The sequence below is a fragment of the Acomys russatus genome, chromosome X (assembly GCF_903995435.1).
Source record: "Acomys russatus chromosome X, mAcoRus1.1, whole genome shotgun sequence".
NCBI lineage: Eukaryota > Metazoa > Chordata > Mammalia > Rodentia > Muridae > Acomys > Acomys russatus.
In genome coordinates, this window is record NC_067169.1 from 13,692,161 (window position 1) to 13,706,339 (window position 14,179).

Here is a 14,179-nt window from a genome sequence, read left to right on the forward strand (position 1 = left end):
TGGATAATCCCAGAGCCTGTCAAATTGACAGCAGTAACCATCACAGCATCATTCTTGTTTCTAGAACTGTTAGGGTCAAAGCCTGGGCCCTGACCCCAAATGCCCTAACAATCTAGGCTGAGACCTATTATAAGCCAGTTTAAAAGATGGGTAATAGCAAAACGAAAAAGGAATAATTTGGGCACACTGTGGGGAGGGTTGGGGGTGGGAGGGATAAATAGAGAGGCCAAGTACCTCCCCTTCCCAAGTCCATCTTTAGCATCCTGACATGAAGATTAGATTTAAGTAAAGAGGTCTACATAACTGAGTGACCCATCACTGACGTACATAACATTGTCTAGGCTTCTGGATCCTATCTGTCCTGCAAGTTGTCAGTATTCTATAAAATCTCTTTTTGGGAGCATGATCCCCTCTCCAGCTGAAATCCAGACCCCAGTGTTTCCCTTCTGCAACATGAAACTACTGGGGAAATTCTAATTCCTTGAAGTCCATTGTCTCAACAGTCTGGTAGTCAAAGAGGAAGAGTGTTACCCATTAGGGCAGTGGATCTCAAGCTCCCTAATCCTGAAACCCTTTAATACAACTCCTCAAGTTGTGGTGGCCTCCAGTCATAAAATTATTTTCGTTTCTACTTCTTAACTGTAATTTTGTTACTATCAAGAACCATAATGTAAATATCTGTGTTTTCCAATGGTTTTAGGTGACATCAACCCTGTGAAAGGATCTTTCCAACCCCAAAGGGATCACAACCCGCAGGTTGAGAACTGTTGCTTTAGAGTATCTTCACTCATGCCAGGACAGTTCCATTTTTAATGCTTCATATACTATTAGAGACCATGCCTTTCTCCCCAGTGCCACCAGCCCCCCCCCAAAAAAAACAGACTGAAGAGTTTTAGGAAAAGTAGTCCTATTCAGTACTTGTCCCATTAATAGGTTTTGGTGGTACTTCTGAATGTAGTGTGACCATCTTCACAGAATAAAACATTGTATATGAGTTACTTTAGAACAGCTGGAAAAGGGGCTGGAGAGCTGGCTCAACAGTTAAGAGCACTGTCTGCTCTCCCTAAAGGTCTTGAGTTCAATTCCTAGCAACTACATGGTGACACAAAACCATCTATAATGGGATATGGTGCCCTCTTCTGGCCTGCGGCTGTACATGCAGGTAGAACACTGTATCCACAATAAATAAATATTTAAAAGACAGCTGGAAAAAATTACTTTATCTTTCCTATTTATTGGATTTTTTTTATTTGGGAGAAATCACCCAGCATGTGGTTTAAGAAGTAAAATCATAAACATTTCAGACAAGAGAAAGGTAATAAGACAGGAAAATGAAGTATTCCCCAGAGCTTAAGAGCAGTTAAGATTTTATGAACAACAACAACAAAAAAAGATTTTATGAACATTAAGATTATAAAATAAAAGAAACATTAGAAACTAAAGCAAAGAAAGATGTCTAGCAATGAGGTATGGCGTGGAGCTATTGAAAATGGCTCAGCAGTGGCTTGCCACACCAGTCTGGAAACTCAATTCTGTGTGCATTCTTTATACACAGTTCTCTTCTTTGAACCTCTCAGCCAGCTAATTGCTTGATGAGTATCATTACAGGAGCTTGGAATGGATGCTGGGACTTCCTATTGGGTCCCCAGGTGAGAGCGGTGTGGGAGAATGGGGAAATAGAAGGATCCAGAGGGTTCTAGAACCCTATAAGAAGACCATCAAGGCTGGTGGATCTGGACCCTGGGGAGTCTGCTCAAACTACTGTACCAACCAAGGACAATGCATGCAATGATTGAACCCCTAATCAGATCTAGCCAATGGATAGCACATTTTCCACATTTGTGTGGAGAGCAGGGACTGACTTTGACATGAACTTTGTTGCTCCCTATTTGACCACTTCCCCTTGGTGGGGAGGCCTGGTGACACTCAGAGGAAGGATAGCAGGCTACCAAGATGAGACTTCATAGCCTATGACCATATAGTGGGGGAGGAGGTCCCCCTCGGTCTTAGACCTAGGGGAGAGGAATAGGGTGAAAGTGGGAAGGAGGGAGGAACAGGAGGATACAAATGAGGGGATAACAATTGAGATGTAACAATTGACATGTAATCTGAATAAATTACTTAAACAATAGGCCCAAGACCATCTACTAATCTTTTTTGGTGAGGAGGGGACAGGGAGAATCTCTATCCTTCTAAATTTACTTTTCCTTTTTCTTGGTCATAGTGGTTGGGGCCAGATGTAGCATGGATAGTGGAAACCTCATAGACCTTACAGCTGCATAGAGCTTATGTTAAAATTGTAGTTCTACAGTGTAGAGCATTGTGTGGCATTTTAAGTGTTGGTGTTTTTATCTTCTGTACGTTTTTGTTTGTTTGTTTGTTTGTTTGTTTTGTTTTGTTTTTCAAGACAGGGTTTCTCTGTGTAGCCTTGGCCATCCTGGACTCACTTTGTAGACCAGGCTGGCCTCGAATTCACACCGATCCGCCTGCCTCTGCCTCCTGAGTGCTGGGATTAAAGGCGTGCGCCACCACGCCCGGCTCTTCTGTAGGTTTGAGAACACTGCATGAGACATTTTGCGAGTACCTGGCAGTCAGCGAGTACCCAAAATGGAAGCAACAGTACTATTGTCATCCTTTGAATATGTCCAAGATATTTATTAAACTCAGGAGTATCTATGAAATGGAGGGACTCAGAAACGTGGGAAGGATAAAATATATTGAAACTACTGGTCACAGACATCTACCTGCCACTTGAGTTCTGGGATTAAAGGCATGTGCCACCACAGCTGGCCTAGACCACTTTCTTCAGGAGACTTGCCCTGGCTGCCCTTTGAACTACTAAAATCTATCCCAGCCCTACTTAATACTTCAACCCCCTTGCAATATTCTGATTTTTCCTCTGTAGATTCATTCCCATTACTGTACTTTATAATTTTATTATTTGTATATTTCTTTCTGTTCCAAGCACATTGGCAGTTATACATTTAAGTCTCTGCATATCCTGTTTCATTCCATTTTCATCTTATTTTATGTGATTTTTATTAAATCACTCCCCTATCTACTACCATTTTAAAAATTTCCTCCCCTCCCTAGTTTGAAAGGTAGACACCTCTTCTATCCTTTTTAGTAATTAGTGTAAATATAACATGTAGCATACTGTAGTCACAGTAAGACTAGTTAATCTCATTTTTTAAATCTCAGACAATGCAAGGATATTAAGACATTTAACTTCAGTCCTCCCTAGGTTATCTTTTTTGTTATATATTTTTTTAATTTTTAAATTTTTTATTAATTTATTCAGATTACAACTCAATTGTTATCCCATCACTTGTATTCTCCCATTCCTCCTTCCCTCCCGCTTTCACCCTATTCCCCTCCTCTAGGTCTAAGACCGAGGGGAAACTCCTCCCCCACTATATGGTCATAGGCTATCAAGTCCCATCAAATATGGGGCACCAGAGTTCATGTCAAAGTCAGTCCCCACTCTCCACATAACTGTGGAGAATGTCCTGTCCACTGGGTAGATGAGAGTAGGGGTTTGATGTTTACTATTGTATTGTCCTTGGTTAGTGCAACAGTTTGAGCAGACCCCCCCTGGGCCCTGATCCACCCATCACGATGTTCTTCTTGTAGGTTTCTAGGACCCTCTGGTTCCTTCTATTTCCCCATTCTCCTATATTTCTCTTACCTAGAGTCTCAGTAGGATGTCCTCACATATATCCCAATCTCCTGGTGAGTGAAGACTTTCATGGGACGTACCTTTTGGGCTATTGCCCAATTATAAGTGACACCACATGCTGGCGAGGATGTGGAGAAAGAAGAACACTCCTTCATTGCTGGTGGGAATGCAAACTTGTAAAACCACTTTGGAAATCTATCTGGCGCTTTCTCAGAAAACTGGGAATAGGGCTTCCTCAAGACCCAGCTATTCCACTCCTTGGAATATACCCAGAAGATGCTCCAGCACACAAGGACATATGCTCAACCATGTTCATAGCAGCCTTATTCATAATAGCCAGAACATGGAAACAGCCTAAGTGTCCCTCAGTAGAAGAGTGGATAAAGAAACTGTGGTACATATACACTATGGAATACTACTCAGCTATTAAAAACAAGAAATTCCCGAAATTTGTGGACAAATGGATGGGACTAGAAATGATCACAATGAGTGAGTTAACTCAGAAGCAGAAAGACTCACATGGTATATACTCCCTAGCATATCTTATATTTTAATCTTTTCTATATTTGAAAAGCACCACAAGAATGTGTTGTTTTTACAGATTTTTGTTGAAGTTTACCCACATGTATATACCTTCCATTCTTTTCATTCTTTGCTACAGCACTGTTTGAAGTGTATCTTTTAGAAATTTGTTGGTTTTGGGTCTTCTGTGATAAACTATCAGTGTGTGTTTATTTTTAGTTTGCTTCCAATATGAAGCAGTTTCCCTTGATACAGAAATGGTTAAATGGCATTTTATCTCAGTACCCAAAATACATCATTATGTAATTGTCTTCCTATTTTTTATCATCAGCTGTCATGTTGTCTTTAAAATATGGGTCTCTTTTTAACCTCATGTTGTCTTTAAAATATGGGTCTCTTTTTAACCTCATGTTAATAATATTTTTCTCTTTGTCTTTATTTTTTTTATACTGTGTCTAGGTGCAAATTTATTTTTAACAGTCCTATAATTCACTGAATATTTCAAACTTGTTTGACAAAAATTTTCTGAAAACATTCTATAAAAAATTCTAAACAGTCCCTTAAAAATTGTCCTAACTCATTCTCTCCCTCCTCTTCTGATGAGATCACAATCAACATATTTTCAAATTTATTTCACTCAAGTCTTTTTCTTTCACCTATGATAGAAACCCATCCTCATGATTTTCCATATTCTGGATCATTTCTTCTGGCGTGGATTGTTCTTCATCGTTCTTTCTTCAGCTCTCAGTTGCACTAAAATCTATTGAATAATGTTTACATTTTGGCTTTGCATGCCAAAATACTCTATTTCAGTATCTCATGCCTTTGCCTTTATGTTTTATTCTAATTCATGCTCATTCTAAGTAACAATATTTATTTTCATGAGATTCATTTCATTGAATTGTTTGCAGTTAGGACTGCCCAAATCTAATTTCCTTGAAATCCCATGGACCACCAGGTGAGAGGCTGTAACCAAATCCATGCAAGACCATATTTACTTTTGATTTACCTCCAATCTGGAGATGACCTTTCAGGAGAAATTGGAAAGAGTATTATCATCTTCCCATGTTAATTTTATGTCTTCTCTTTACTCATCCCTTCATTCTAATGAGTCCAATAAAATGGCTGCTTCCAAAGGGTAGAAAATTGTCCACTAAGCAAAAGTAGCTCTGTGTGGCTGAAATTAACACTACTTGTTCTCATTTCTGTCTAGATTTTTTGAGACAGGGTCTTGTATATCTGTGGTTGTCCTTGCACTTGCTACAGAGCCAAGAATGATCTTATACTTCTAATTCTCCTACCTTCGCCCCCCCTAGTGCTGGGATTATAGGAATGTGCCACCATGGCTAATTTTATATGTTGCTAGGGAACAAACCTTCTGAAGTATCTTCCATCTCTGTTTCATAGTAGTCTCTAAGATATTAAATAGCTGACTTATATCATCATAATTAATAATGATACCCAGGATTCAACTCCTGCTCTGCTCTTCTGAACTCTCATCTACTTACTCTACACTAGACTTGATTCAAAGAAGAGAAAGTTGAAGTGTATCAAGAATTGCTTCTTTAAAGAACTAATTAAAAGATGTTTTGAACTGGAGTGCTTGTACTTCATTGGAAAATGGTCATGTGCAAGGATTCTTGGCTAGTATAATGAATTGGATTTTCAGTTCGGTGGCCAGTCAGTCAGTGAAGGTGCCTAAGAACCATCACATGTTGAGGTTAGGGAGATGGCTCAGTGGATAACAGTGCTTGTTATTTGGCACTCTGAGGAAGGATAGCAGGCTACCAAGAAGAGACTTGATACCCTATGAGCATATACAGGGGGAGGTAATCTCCCTCAGGAACAGTCATAGGGGAGGGGAGTAGGGTGAAAGCGGGAGGGAGGGAGGAACAGGAGGATAAAGGGAATGGGAAAACAATTGAGATGTAGTCTGAATAAATTAATTAAATAAAAACAAAAAGAGTGCTTGTTATGTGAGCCTGAATATCTGAGTTCAAATCCCCAGTACCAACATAGGAAGCCTAGCGTGCCTAGTGGGAGTGGAGACAGAAGGATAGTTGGGATTTGCTGGCTGCCAGTCTAGTCAAAATAGTGAGCTCTAAGTTCAGTGAGAGATCCTGCCTCCAATAGATAAGATACAGCATGATAGAGTCAGAGACCTAACATCCTCCCCTAGCTTCTACATGTATACACATCACACACACACACACACACACACACACACACACGTATATACACACCCACGTATGTACACACACACATATATATGTATGTATATATCACACCCTCAAAAAGAAGCCTCACACACACATATATGTGTATATGTATGTATATATCACATCCCAAAAAAGAAGCTTCACATGTAAAAGATTCTCTTTTTAATGATCACTTGATTTACTTTGTGTCTATACTAGATACCTTTCATGCATTATTCTATATTTTTCCTACTAGCTGATGTAAAATAAAGGTGTTGGCTCAAGGGTAAGACATGATAATTGCATATGTGTTAATTTTAAATGAACTGATGAATGATTATTGGCTAAACTGTTTCTGGATTGTTTTGCATGTCCCATGGCTATCTACCAATTTAAACTTATGCTCAGCATTAATTTGGAACCATGACCTTTCTTAAAAGTCTTTGTCTGCCTGTAAAAAAGTGATTATATGGATAATTAGTTACTTTCCACTTAGAATATCTTCTCTTGATAAATTATAAGAATAGCCAAGGCTCATATTTAATCATATAAACTGAATTTTTAGTGAACTATTGAGACGTAATGAATTACTGTCATAACATTTTATAAAACTTTAAGATGGAGCCAGGTGTGGTGGCTCACATCTTTAATCCCAGCACTCAGGAGCCAGAGGCAGGTGGATCTCTGTGAGTTCAAGACCAGCCTGGTCTACAGAGCAAGTCCAGGACGGCCAGGGCTGCACAGAGAAACTATGTCTCAAAAAACCAAAAATGGAAGGAAGGAAAAACTTAAAGATGGGAATTTTCTGATCTTTAAAAGAGCTACAAAGTACTATTTTGGAAAACATCTCAAGTTTAAAAGGCCTATTTTCAGTCATAGAATAATGAAGTATTTAAGCACAAACTGTCCTGGTGACTTTCCTCAAATGACGTTCCTCCTCTTTACAAAGTTTCCACAACTTCCCAAAGTATCACTAGCAGTTGAGGAACAACTGCTCAAAACATGAACCAATGGGGACCATTTCAGATCTAAGCCACAGCATCTCTTCCTTATAATTACAACTAACTGTTCTGGAAATGGAGGCATGCAAAAACAGTAAAAGCTTCCTGAATTTTACAATTAAGAAAAAAATAGAGAGAGCAGTTAGGAACCTTAGAATTTAAATGAAAATAACAAGCATTAATTAGCTCACTAGATTTGTCTTTACCTTGCATTTGCTCCTAGACTGAGTACCAGAGAGGCCTATGAAACATGTTATCAAAGGACATACAAAACAAAAATCCCCCAATGCTCACTGTCTCTGATAAAAAGAGCAGGAAATAGAAAGCCAGAAGAGACCTAGTCAGACTTACTCATCTCTGCTCTCCCACACTGGACCTGACAGCAACTACAGTACCTGGTTATTTCTTCCTCTGGTCCCTGTTTTCTGAGAGGCTTACTGCCTCCTTCTGCTAACCTAGGTCTACTCCTGGAAATGGCTAGCCTCCGTAAGCCTAGAATGTCTTCAGCCTCTGAGACTTACTGCTGAATAAGCTCACCCTTTCTTGTTCTTTCTGAGCTCTGGGTTGACTGGTTCAACTCAGCTGTTCTGGCTCAAACTCTTCTCCCAGCTGACTTATTCAATCTGGATTCTCTCTCGGCCAAAAATTGCTCTGCTTGGCCTCAAACTAACTCAGCAATCTGCTCTAATTTTCTGGCCTGTTCTCTCTGCAACCCATCTCTCTATTATTGTAATGGTAAAACACTGCCTCCTTTCTTTCAGTAAACTACCTCTTAAGTAGCTTCTCTTTCCTCTCTCCTCTTATGAGAGTTAGCCATATCCTATTCTGTTAGATTTCTGATTCGTCACCTGCTCTAATCTCCTGGCTCCTTCTTATTCTCTTGCTTGTTCGGTCTTCACCTGAGTTCTCTCTCTCTCTGCAACCCATCTCTCTATTACTGTCCAGGTAAAACTGCCTCCTCTCCTCTCCACATTGCCCTTTAAGTAGTTTCCCTTTCTTCTCTTTTGTCATGAGAATTGGACATACCCTATTCTGTCAAATCTCCTCCGATTTGTCAGCTTTTCTGCCACGCAATTAGACACCATTTTCAAACATGGGTGCTTCCTTCTAACTAAGTTTACCTTCATTTGGGATTAAAGACATGTATCACCACTTTTCTTTGCCTGATATTTGCTCTATACGAGGCTGGCCTTGAACTCAGACGTGTTTACCTCTGTCTCCTGGATTAAAGGCATGTTTGTATTCCAGCTGGATCACACAGACCTAGAAGGATGTGACCTCTTGCCAGAGCAGCCATGTTCTGATTTAACATTTCAATCCATACCTGTGGTCTGAAAGGACAGCAGCAAAACATAGGTTATACCTATCTCTACTCCTTACTGCCACCAACAAGGGATGTGATATAGATTGCAGTCATGTGTTCCTCTTCCCTTCACCCCATGTCTTAAGGAGCCCAAGCCCCAATAGCTTCTGAGCTCTCTCCCTCAGAACTGCCAAGTGATAAATATCACATGGCCCTTGGAAATACCTTTTGTCCCTATAGGGGATATATCAGTAGGTGTTGAATTGAAACCTATCTTAGTTTCTTTTCCTGTTGCTTTCACAAAATATGCTGACACAAATAACTTAAGGGAGGAAGGATTTATTCTGGCCTATAGTTTAAGAGTATCATGGGTGCTCGCTTCAGCAGCACATACACTAAAATTGGAATGATACAGAGAAACTTAGCATGGCCCCTGTGCAAGGATGATACATAAACTCTTGAAGTGTTCCATAACCATGTTTTTACAGTAGAAGTAGCCAGTCCTAAGACCTTCTAAAGACGTTTGAATGTCCTGCTGAACTAACTTTTTAGTTTAGAAGTACTATATTCCACAAGGTTTACATCAATGAGGTTGGAAGACACCTATATTTTTTTTAATTAAAAAAGCACAATCAGTCTTTCCTTTGAAAATCTATATAAAGTACAACTTTTAGCATGATTATTTTCCTAAATAAAAAAGACAAATAACTTACTTATTTTATGTTAATTACAGGCATTAAGGAAAAGCTTTTCTTCGAGGAAAATGCAGAACTGTGGGTCTGTAATTAGTGTGCTGTACTGTCCTCTGGCACCCTGGCTTGCTGGAAGGTGGCTTTAGCTGGGTCCCATGTAACTTTGCTTACCTGGCACTTCCAGCTTGCTCTCCTGCAGACTAGCCATTTGCTCATGCTATAGCCTTCACTGTGGGTGCTACATAGGGCAAGCTTGAACTACTGGGTGATGATTGTGAGTTTAAACAATTAAAAAATGTATTTCTCAATGCTGTATAAAAATGGTATTCTAATTATCCCCCAATAAAAAAGCCCAGGTAATTGCTTTTGATCTTGTTGGAAAACATACAAAACAAACCCAACAAAATGTGCCAGAGCCAAGTTTGGGGCATGGGTGTGAACAGTTACAGCTCTGCCGCTCACTAGACTCCACTTTGCTCCAATGAAGACACATCACTCCCTCCCATGCAGAGAAACATCAGCACACAGCTGACAATGAAGACATGCCAGTCTGGAGCCTACGGCTTGAGGCTACAGGGCAGTCTGTGGTGAAGGTGTCTGGGTTTTGAAGAACAGGCAGTTCCCATGACTGTCCCACCCCACCCCCCAGTCAGTCTACCCTGGACTTCCTGGCACCCGTTCTGGTTCTGTGCATGGTACAGCTCTCTGGGTCTTGATGCTCTGCTAGAAAGTGTGCACGCTTTCTGGCCCTTCCCCACTCCTTGGTGAGATAGGACTAGATGACCATACCCCTAGTTGTAAAGGACCAGAAAGAGCCTGGCTGTGAATGAGGACTCTGGGTCCCCATGGTAGATAGATAAGATGTGCAGCAGCACTGTTTCAGCACCAGCCCCTTTTGGAGGGGTAGCAGTAAACCAGAGCTGCTGCTGGCCCTTGTCCTGCCCTTCATTTGGACCATTTTTTGAGGTTCTACCTTGTGCTTTCCCAGCGGAAGTCATTCTTTGCCCCTGTTGATGACTTGAGTTCTTGCCAAACACCAACAAGCAAAGTGGCTGTGGCCTGGCAGCCCAAACCTGCCATGTTCCTGTACCCTCCGGTGGCCTGTGTTCTGTGCTTGCCAACCTAGACCCTGGCATTTGACACTTTGTCAGCTGTCACTGCCCTCTTCAGTAATACTGAGCAGCTTCAACCAGCATTTCCTGTTAGTGGGAGAGTTATCAGAAGATGCCACATCTCTCCAACACTAGTGGGTTTTGTCAATTTCAAATGCTGTTCTAATTGCCAACTGGCTCATCTAGACTCCTGAGGGGTAACCCTTCTCAGAGGAATTGTACCCTGGAAAGGGCTCCCTGAAGTTCTAGTTGGCCTTGACCTGATAATTGCATCTTCTAGGCCACCATTTGTGGTGGTTGGGAATCATGACAGATCCTCTGCCAGTTTCTGGTCTCTCTGGGTCAGGTTCCTGAGTGCTGGTGTTGGATTTTAAATGGCACATGGCCCTTCTATGTTTTAGTGACTCAGAGAAGTGAAGCCATTTACAAAAGTTAGCAGTTTACTTTGTTTTCTCAACCTCTGCTGTGTCATTGCCTTGCTGAGTGAAACCCACTCATTTTTAGTTGGGTCCAAAGAACTACATTTCTTTGGGCTTGTGAGTCCATGTTCATCTTTCTCTGGCCACTGAATACCTTGGCCAGCTCTTTAGGGATTAGATGGAGTGGATGCCCTTTGGGGCCATGGGTGTGCAGCTTTCCCCTCACCGAGGAGTAGCCAGGGCTCTTGGTTTGGCAATTACTTGGCTGTGAGCGTGGGAAAAATGGCCTTTAATTACTGATTGTATTTGGTACACATTGTGTGATACTTGAAATAAAAGGGACTTACCAGCCCTTAACTGAAATCTAAGCTTTTCACCACTTCGCCTTCCTCCCTTCCACCTCCCTTGCATTGTGATGATCTAGTGGCGTGTCTGTCACCTGAACAAAGGCCTCCTCTGACTATAACCTCTTAATAGTTGTGTATAATGAAAACTGTAAACATTTTAAAATAAAATGTGTATATTCCTTGGGGGAAAAAAAAGAGTATCATGATAAGGAAGTCGAGGTGGCACAAGATTCCAGTCAAGAATGAGAATGCCGAATGCTTGTTGCTGCTCAGCTCCCTCTCTCCACCTATGTAATACAGGATCTGAGCCAGGGAATGTACCATTCACAGAAGGTGGGTCTTCCAACCTGAGTTAATTCAATCAAGACAGTTTTCAAACATGCCCAGAGTCCCATCTTCCAGGTGATTCTAAATTTTGTCATGTTGACAATGAATACTAGCCATCACAGAACTCCAAAATAAGCCAGAATAGCCTTGTGAATGTTGAGAAATTTACACTTCTCCTGGAAGTAAAGCCTACAAAAGTAGTCTAGTAAACAGAGTGGATGCCTGCTAAAATAAAAGTTCTTATAATCCCCAGTTCCTGGATAATATGCACACTATACCAGATACTTTTGGGACAAATACCAGGTAAAACAATTTAAACGAGAATAGGCCTTCAAGCTACTCCAAGGCAGAGATGAAGCAGATATTGGAATGAATTGATGAAGAAGAGTTTTATTCAGTTGTCCTACAGTTGCTCCAACAATCAGCTGAGTGAAAAGATTTAGAAAGTACAGTCAGAGCATTACCTAATTAATTAAAATTAGAATGTGGAAGAAAATGGGAAAGAATGGCACCATAATGTTTGGCTAAGCTATTAGGAGTTACCTTCAACTGCAAAAGGGAAAAGAGAACACTGAGGAGTTCACTTTCACGTGTTTCCAGGAATATGGTTGGCTGTTCTTTTCTTGTTCCCCATGCTCTATTTTGTACCTTGTTTGTTCATAGGAAGTCATGTAAGTGTGGAGAAGTTGTTCTGTTCTTTGTACTGGGTGCCAAGTGATCATTACTGACCAGTCTACATTATTGTTACATTTTCTTACCTAACTTAATTTTTTCCCTAAATGTTTTGATATTTTACTATCTTCCTTAAACAGTTACATCCACTGTACTCTTATTTTCAGATTTCTTTACCCAAATCAATTATTTTCCAGCTCATGTACTTTACTTCTTTAGACCTAGAAACTGATTACTACAATTATAATTCAAAACCTATTTTCTGCTGCCCTGAACCGAGCTGGGTAATTGAGTGTAAATGGTTATTTCTTTTGCATGCTTTGCCATTGTGTTAAGTGTTTTTTGGTTAAAAGACCAGAGGTTGCCTGCTGAATATGCTTATATTAACAATTGTAAAAGAAAGTAAATTACTTTGGGGAGTATTAATGAATAGACATTTAAATTACATAGCTAAATCTTTTCCATCCTTTATTAAGCAAACAATTGGATTAACACCCCTCAAGTTATTTAATCAACAGCTTATAAGCCATACTTGGGTATTTGTAACCAAAAAAAAAAATATTTGAATGGCCCTAAAAACATTACAACATAATAATGCATGTTGTTACTCTAAATATTAATATTCAGATTATATGTGGTGTCGAAGACATTTAATCCTTAAAAGAAAGATTTATGTCACTATAGTATCAGTTTTTTTTTCCAGAGAACACCAATGATTAGTAGTTTCTACCTGGTTGGTAGGGGTAGATAGAGCACAGCAAGGAAATGATGCTTATTCTCACCCACAATACTGGATCGCTAACATGTCACAGAATATGAGGAGGACATAAGGTAATATCTCACAACCTGATTTGACTTAGAAGATTTCGTTCTTTAAAGAGCTCCACGTGACACCAATTCAGAAAACCTCAATTTAACGTGTTAGCTAATTATGTTTTGTTTCTTTTGTTTTAATATCAATATTGTGTAGCCTTCAGCAGCTAAAATGAGTACTGGGGGAAGAAGGGAGTATGCTGGCCTGAAGATTTCTTTTACTAACTTCATTAAATTAGAGACATTAATTTATGTAATTTATTATTAGGTTTAACTAGGGATCTTCAAAACATGGTTCTGAACAGGAAGAGATTAATAACATTCCACAGAGGTATCCCTGAAAAGTAGACTGTTAAAGATAGCTTTTGAGCCTAGGTATTAATCCCACTCCCCCTTAGGTACAGTTGTCATAATAGCTTCCAACAATACTATTATATGCTAATGCGCCATCTTCAAAACTATCACTTAGTGAATTGCAACAAAACACGTTACTTTGAGGACGTGATTTACAATGTAATTTCACACTCTCAGACTTAAATAATTATTAGTTTCAGTTTATAAGGATTGGATTATACACAGAACATTTCACAATTGTGATAATGCTAGCACTAATTATAAGTAATTTTGTTCATGAACACTAAGTAGAAAATTAGTTTTAAAAACGGGGGGGGGAATGAAGACTTGGTTTCAAAAAATATTGTCAGTTTCTGATGTGGAATCCTTGTTCCTATGCAGAGCAGACTTTGTTAGACATTTAGCTTTGGTGGTGTATTTCTGCCAAATACTGAGGTCTAAGAGCTTGTCCTTAGGTGTGGTGGCACTTACCTTTAACCCAGAATTCAGAGGTCTCTGTGAATTCGTGGTTAGCTTGCTCTACATATAGTGAGTTCCAGGACAACCAGGGCTATGTAAAGAGACCCTGTCTCAAAAAATTACATATGTTGATCATGTTCCTTCTCTATTCCCAACTCTTCCCAGGTCCCCCCACATCCTTAACTTTATGCTCTCTCTGTCTTAGAAAACAAAAACCAAATAAAACCCACAAAAAAGCAACAAGATAAGGAATGCCACACACGCGCGCGCACACACACACA

The 14,179-nt window shown here is 39.9% G+C and overlaps 1 protein-coding gene and 1 non-coding gene across 6 annotated transcripts in view; both read left to right on the top strand.

Annotated features, from left to right (window-relative positions):
- Cask (calcium/calmodulin dependent serine protein kinase) overlaps positions 1–14,179 on the top strand; it is a 337,437-nt gene that overhangs the window by 44,720 nt on the left and 278,538 nt on the right. The gene's annotated exons all lie outside the window — the stretch shown is intronic.
- Positions 9,075–9,181, top strand: LOC127185972 (U6 spliceosomal RNA). Its single transcript, XR_007830237.1, has one exon. It is a non-coding gene; the product is annotated as a U6 spliceosomal RNA (small nuclear RNA).